Here is an 8,194-nt window from a genome sequence, read left to right as displayed (position 1 = left end):
CAGAATTTGTAAATTGCAATATGTGCCAGAGGAAATTTTATTAAAAAACGTAATTAGTGAAGTTTCTTTAATTAGTCAATTATGCATTTCAATCTTTTTGTGGAAGTATAATTTCAGCCTTTTAGATTAGACCAGCTCACGCACTAGAATGTCGCTATCTGTCACGGGCACCTTTTAAGAATTTTTGAAAGTGTTCACTGAAAAACCCTGTATATTTCGGCCCCTTCAGAATGTGCGATGCTGTAGCGTTGTTCTCGTCTCAGTCATCGGGCATTACCAATTCACTAATTATACATAGGCGCGGTGGCGTGTTCTTCCTTTGTTTCATTGCTGTCATCGTAGTGGTGCACCAGATATGCGATCACGCTTCCTTCCCCTTTCGTTTACAAGGCTCTCTCTTAAGCAGACGTTCATTTGTTAACAGTATCATGTGTGCCAAATAACGTAATTTTCTTTTTGCCTCAGACTCTATGGAACCTTTATATTTCACTTTGCTTGGAAACTCATAATATTCGGCATTCGACTCGATATTCGGTATTCATACATACCGTTCATAATAATAATAATCGACATTCATTCGGCATTCGACCACTACCTGAAAGCGAAATTCCTCTGCTGTGTCGTTTAATTAGTGTGGTGGCATCTGCCCGAGACTGATTTGTTACGAATAATGTTAACAAAAAATGCTGCAGCGTATTTCGAGAATGAACCACGACTCAACGCGGGAAGTTTCGCATTTTCCCGTGCCCCAAGCACCCAACAAGCGCCGAACTAGTACGAAATCCGTGACGTCATGGTGACCATCGGCGAGCGTTTCGAAATAGAACATTTTTTTCGACTGCGCTGTCAAAGACGGACCGACGACGCCGACCGTACACATACAGGAAGATAAATTGTTTACCCCAAAATGACGACATGTCATCGAAATCTCGGTTTTTACTGAATGGTGGAGATTAACCTGTCGCAGCAACACAATTGCTAAGAGAAGTCGCGAGGCAGCGCTCAGGCTGATTAACAAATCTGGACGCCTGGGAGCTAAAGGAAAATGTTAAATCGAGCTTGACTGATTTACCAGATCTATCTATCTATCTGTAGCTTACCGAGCGCCATGTCGCAGTTAAAGTGCCTTTTTTTAGTATGGCAAAAGCAGTGGAAAATTACTAATTAAGGGCGAGAATGAGGGTGAGGTGACGACGTAGCTTGGATGCCGAGTAAGGAAAACACACAGGTGAGTGCAAATTTGCGCACCTCTGACTGCATGATATATATATATATATATATATATATATATATATATATATATACGAGAAGAAAGGGGGTTAACCGAGGGGCCCGATTTTTATTAGTCATATCATAAGAAGCCAACAAACACTGACACCAAGGACAACATAGGGGAAATTACTTGTGCTTAATCAATGAAATGAAGAACCGATAAATCAATGGAAATTAAAGTGGATGAAAAAACAACTTGCCGCAGGTGGGAACCGAACCCACAACCTCCGCATTTCGCGTGCGATGCTCTACCAATTGAGCTACCGCGGCGCTGTTTCCCCATCCACTTTCTTGGATATTTATGTCTCCTAGTAGAACCCTGGGTGGGTTAGCCAGCGCCACCACTCACAGACCTTGGCGGCGGACGCGGAACGTCCTTCTTGCCGCAGGTGTCACGAGAACGTGACCTTTTTGAACGTGATCTCAAATTTTTTTTTGAACGTGAGAACGTGATCTCAAAAAGATCACGTTCTCGTGACACCTGCGGCAAGAAGGACGTTCCGCGTCCGCCGCCAAGGCCTGTGAGTGGTGGCGCTGGCTAACACACCCAGGGTTCTACTAGGACACATAAATACCCAAGAAAGTGAATGGGGAAACAGCGCCGCGGTAGCTCAATTGGTAGAGCATCGCACGCGAAATGCGGAGGTTGTGGGTTCGGTTCCCACCTCTGGCAAGTTGTTTTATCATCCACTTTAATTTCAATTGATTTATCGTTTCTTCATTTCATTGATTAAGCACAAGTAATTTCCCCTATGTTGTCCTTGGGGTCAGTGTTTGTTGGCTTCTTCTGATATATATATATATATATATATATATATATAAACTCTCCGTTTGCCATATGTTTATGCATGTATGGGATGTAGGTGGTGTGCTGGAAAAGTTCTGCGGAAATACATTCCTCCACTGAGCGCGATTCATGCCGTGCAGCGTACAGAAGCGCCACGTGTATGCGTGCGTGTGCGTGTGCGCATGTGTGTGCGTGTGCGCGCGCGTGTGTGATCTTTTGACGTCCCAGCAACGTTACTGAAAGGCTTTAGAATAAACGGGCGTGCGTTCATTCGCTATCGCCGAGACTGCTTATCGCACACGAGAAACTATAAGATTATCTCTCCTTTAAAGCGCGCGCTCCTGCACGACACTTTGCGCGCGTTTGCCTCCCCCCCCCCCCCCTCCCATAGATTGCGTGGTGCCGTTATAAACCGCGCGTCTTCGCCTTCGCGCTTCGTTTAACGCCAAGGTTAGGGTCAGGGCCAGAGGGGGGTGGGCGCGTCGTAGCGTGACGCGACCGAGCCGCACGACGCTAATGATTCATTAACTAGGAAGTGGCGGCGGAACCTCAGCGACAGTCAAAACAGGCGCCTCACTGCTCGGAAGACTGCAGCAACCAACCGGCCCCCCCTCGAGCCGAACGGAACGGGTCTTTGGCCTCTTCAGCAGATAGCCGGCCAGTTTGAAAAGTTTGTTTCTTGTGCTCGTCGTTTTGGGCAACTATTTGGGTGACGACAGCGGGCGTGCGTGTCCCGTCCGATACTCGGAGGCACAGTCGGTACGGTAGGGTGAACCACGTGGTTAGTACATCGCGTGGGCCACGGCGTTCGGTGAATGTTTACGGAAGCGAAAGGCTGCACCCGCTGTCCGGGCCGCTTTGGAATGCGCCGTCAGCGCATAGCCAGGATCAACAGGCACGTGGCCTTGCGGTTACAGGCTTCGCGAGCGCTCGCATATGTGGCACTGCCGTGCTCATATAGTTTGGCACTTACAGTCGCGCTGCACGGACTGGTATCTAAAATACCGTGCTGTCTTGGGGGGAAGCGCGTACTTAGTAATCAAAGATAGAGCTCGTGGCAGCTGAAATTTGGCATGGAGATCGAAGCCTGCCGTTTCGCTAACAACGTCTCCGAGCGGTTTTGCGCAATCAAATACTTAAACTCCTCTGGGCGTAATTTTGTCTTCTTTTGTACGTCTGCGCGATAACGTCCCTCAACTATGGGTCCTCCATTTCTAAAGCTCTCCAGAGTTTCACCAACAGATGTCGGCGCAGCTTGTCATATCGCCCACTGATTTTTTTGTTAAACAGAGCAGCGGAAATACCGATGCTGTGTAGGGGCTAACAAAATTGAGTTGTTTGACCTTATACGAAGTCCTATGGGCTTGCATTAAGATTTCAGAATGATTTAAACGGGCCCGTCCGATTGTGGCCGATTACATGCTCCGGCACGACGCAGCTGTCACAGCTAAAGGTTATTTGCAGGCCTTATAGGGCACGACCGACGTTCACTCCGAGAAAGAATCGGTGCAGATTCTGCAACGCGTATAAATGAGGTGTGCACGAACGTTTTCTGAAATTTCTGAATATGAATAGAACGATCCCTGCTACTCGATTTGCATTCGATATGATAATTCACAATTGAAAGTTGTGAAACATTCGTTTCTTTCAAATATGCAATGGGTAAGAATCGATCAACTCTTCTGAATGATTCTACGGCAGGAGAGCAAGGGTTATTTCACAGGAGGACAAGTTTGTGAGCGAATGCAGGCCCCTGGTCACTAAGGCTCAGTCATTACTACTCATTCATTAAGAATGGCATGATTTTTAGGCAGCCTATATAAGAATTCTTTCTCCAATTTATTATTTGGCCAGTCTCAGCATGTTTGCATCCCTTTAAAGCTATATATGTGCGGGGCTGTGGTATCACACTTGTCTCCTTCAGCGAACACAACACAATACGTGCACCTGGTATATAACATCCCGTTTCCTTGTTTCATCGCCGTAATGACCCAGATAATTCAAAGAAGTTGTTTATCAGTTACAAGGTCTTCACTTGTCCGGATGTCTCACTGAACGGTATTTCATCCGTGTGTCAATGCAATAAAGCCAGATACCGCTTTTTCTTTTCTTTTCTTTTTTTTAACCAAATGGACTCCGCAAGGAGTTCATATTTCTTGTTGCTTTAGAAATGACAGAGTATTCTGTGTTCGATTCGACATTCGATTGCCAGTTTTCTCTGATATTTGTACGCGATTCGATTAAAAAATTTCGCTATTAGAGTGCCTCTACAGTGTAAACAGTTCGTCGCACCTATGCGGGCGCCACATTTGAGACGCCATCCACATTGTCTCGCAGTGGCGCCGACTATACGAAGGTGCGTGGTTCACCTCTATCGCCAATTCGTTTTCCTTGTTTCGCGTTATTAAATGATAACTCATGCGGTCCGCATCATTTGCAGGCTACGCCAGTGGGCCTGGCGGATTCTTTCATTTTTTGAACGCGAACGTTTATGCAGAAGATGCAGCACTGTCGTTTTTGCCTTGCGATATAGCACTTATACTATGCCAAGGAAGTTTGGGACGGAGGCTCTCGCCCGCGCGTGGACGTCACACGGATACTTAGGGCCGAGAGGGTACCAAAAAATAAAAAAAAAGAAAGAGAAAGAGCGGCGGCTCGTATTCCAAGCTGCTGCCTTCCTGCCGACCTTCAGGTCACGGGTTCGGATCGCACGGTCAGTTGATAGCGAGAAAGACGTCTCGACTGCTGTCAACGGCGCGCGTAAAACGCGCCGGACCTCTAGCCAGGAAGTGCGCGCGAGCGTCGCCTGTCTAATGGAGCGTGGCGCATCCATCAGCAGGGTTATCGTCGTCGCCTGCTCGCTACATGGTATACACATCTTCCAACACTCTCCTAAAGAAAGCAAAGGAGTAAGAAAAAGGAAGCTCAAGTTCACCTCGCAGTCCACACGGCGTAGTCATTTTCTATCTCTTTCGAGAAGGAAGTTCGAGTGTTGACGTCTGCTCAGCGTGAACTATGCAGGGTTTATCGACGCGTCGTCTGCTCGCGATCGAGTCTCTGCGGTCTTGCCTCGGGAGGCACGCGTTCGGTGTCAAACAAATTGAATGCAGGGAAGCAAAAAAGCGACGATGGCCTGGACAGAGTGTCTTCGTTTCACCGCGTGCGCTTCATTCATGATACGACGCGGCCAGTTTGCTTCGAGAGGCGGGCGTTAAGTGCATGCTAAAGTTTACGAATTGGTCAGCACGCTCTGCAGTCTGTATAGCCGACGTTCTTGTTACGCTGGAGTATAAGGATAAACTGTTGGGTGGGGTGGATTGGGCGTGCTTACTTATACTTTCCTGCCGCTTCGTCTCACTTCCGAATGGACATTTTATTTTGAACCGACCCGGAAATCTCTTTCCCAACCGGACGCGACGCATGTCTTCTTGCAAAGTGTCACTACATGGCGATAATAATGAATAAAGCAATTAAAAATGGGAGTTCAACTTAATTGGACGCGCCCTGGGACAAAAACTTAAAGGTGCGAAATAGAACAGCGATCGAGTTGAACACTATGATCATAAGTATGGATTGTGGACAACACATGTTATAATTCACTGTTGCAGTATCTCTATTAAACAGGCTTCATGCTATGTTTAGCTTCACTATGGCGTTACACCACGTGGCAACCTAAGAAAAAAAAGTAAAGTATAAAATAAACTTGCTGAAATCAAGGATAGCAAAAAAAGGGGATCGAAAATTATGCAGATCCAACGCACATACGGGAATCCATGTGAAGCAAAGCATCAGTCAGGCCACGTGCAATAAATTTTAGGCAACCAGAACAGTTTTGTTTACTTTAATCCTATGGAGCATGCAACCTTGTGCATCGTTTAAGCTTATCTACCGCAACGGTCACTTCTTTAACCTCACGCATTAATTATGTTTATGCGGTCCGTACACCGCTCACAAGCTATGCCGAAATGACGTCATCAAAATCAGGTGAATGTCAGGTGAGGAGACGTCTACGCAAGTATAAGTCACGAGGACCAAGGCGATGGCGCTCATAGAGAGATGAATGGCAGGTGGGCGCAGAGAGAAGTGCGCCGTATGCACGGTGTTTCAGCGAACTACTTTCAAACAAATTTTTAAAGGTGGCCCGTGGCAGATATCACAGTTCTAGTTCACGAGTTGGTCTACTCGAAGAGGCGGACTTGCACAAAATTTTGAAGTGCATAATCGACTAATTGCCAAAAGTTCACCAATTAAGCTTTCGACCAATTACCTTAAGACCCATATTGCAATTCACAAATTCTAGCCGTGGAGTTCGCAAGGCGGCCTCCACTTGGGACGAATTCTCAGGACGACACCAGTTTCGAAATATCAATTCCCCAACTTTGCGGCGAAATGCATCGGCGTTCCTGTTAATTTGTTAACAAAACGTCGTTTTACGTATTGGAGCACACAGGTAACTGCGAGTAACCCATGCGAGTGATTTTGCGCGCAAAAGCGGTGAGCGATGGTTTCGAGAGGCGAAACTGGTCGTCGCGCGACAAAATCGCTCGTTCTCGGTCGCTGCGTTCCGGAAATCTAGAATTCGTCGCTGGTCGTGCGACAGTGCTGTGAGCGACCATAAAGCCGATATCGCCAAGTCGAAACAGGATGTACATCAATGGGCACGTACTACCGCTTGTAACGGCCGGATTTTGATACGTGTGCATACTGCAAGACCTTCAGAAATACTTTACGCTGCTCCCTACAGCGAAAGAAATCGACTCAAATAATTAGATCATGCGTGAAACCACTTTCGGGGCACATTTACTGCCCTCGTATACCCGCAGCACCACCGGGGAGACGTCATTCAAGGTCGTCGCCCGCGTAGGGTTAAAGTATAAACCCCATGCAAGCGATCTTGCGCGCGACAGCGACAAGCAATGCGACAGAGATGGCTGTGGCGTTCGCTCGTCGCCTACAAGTCGTACCCCATGCAAGCGACGATTTGGAGCGACGTCTCCCCGGTGTTGCCGATATTTGAGGGCAGCAAATACGCGTCGAAACTAGCGTGACGCGTGCTTTATTAATTTAACTTGACGTATTTTACTGTGAAAAGCAGCATAAAATATTTCTGAAGGTGCGGCATAGGTTCTCATTCTTGCACGTATAGGTATTCAATCGTTTGCTCGTTCCGTGGTACAATCTGTAGTATTTGAGTGACGTATACACCGAGTTCCGGCTTCGCGCTATTGGCTAGTCGCTCACAGCACTTCTGGGCGACGAGCGACGAATTATAGATTTGCAGAACCGAGCGACCGAGAGAGAACACCGAGCGATCTGTTCAAGCGACGGCCCGTTTCGTCGCTCGTCGCCGTCGCGCGCAAGATCGCTCTCATGGGGTTTGGCCTTTAGACTTGCAAGCGTCGAGTCGACGTGACAGCTGTCTCCGTCGCGCGCAAGATCGCTCTCATGGGGTTTGGCCTTTAGACTTGCAAGCGTCGAGTCGACGTGACAGCTGTCTCCGTCGCGCGCAAGATCGCTCTCATGGGGTTTGGCCTTTAGACTTGCGAGCGTCGAGTCGACGTGACAGCCGTCTCCGTCGCGCGCAAGATCGCTCTCATGGGGTTTGGCCTTTAGACTTGCAAGCGTCGAGTCGACGTGACAGCCGTCTCCGTCGCGCGCAAGATCGCTCTCATGGGGATTGGCCTTTAGACTTGCAAGCGTCGAGTCGACGTGACAGCCGTCTCCGTCGCGCGCAAGATCGCTCTCATGGGGTTTGGCCTTTAGACTTGCGAGCGTCGAGTCGACGTGACAGCCGTCTCCGTCGCGCGCAAGATCGCTCTCGTGGGGTTTGGCCTTTAGACTGGCAAGTGTCGAGTCGACGTGACAGCCGCCTCCGTCGCGCGCAAGATCGCTCTCATGGAGTTTGGCCTTTAGACTTGCAAGCGTCGAGTCGACGTGACAGCCGCCTCCGTCGCGCGCAAGATCGCTCTCATGGGGATTGGCCTTTAGACTTGCAAGCGTCGAGTCGACGTGACAGCCGTCTCCGTCGCGCGCAAGATCGCTCTCATGGAGTTTGGCCTTTAGACTTGCAAGCGTCGAGTCGATGCGACAGCCGTCTCCGTCGCGCGCAAGATCGCTCTCATGGGGATTGGCCTT

The sequence above is a fragment of the Dermacentor variabilis genome, chromosome 10 (genome assembly GCF_050947875.1).
Source record: "Dermacentor variabilis isolate Ectoservices chromosome 10, ASM5094787v1, whole genome shotgun sequence".
NCBI lineage: Eukaryota > Metazoa > Arthropoda > Arachnida > Ixodida > Ixodidae > Dermacentor > Dermacentor variabilis.
Note: the sequence above shows the minus strand (reverse complement) of the source record.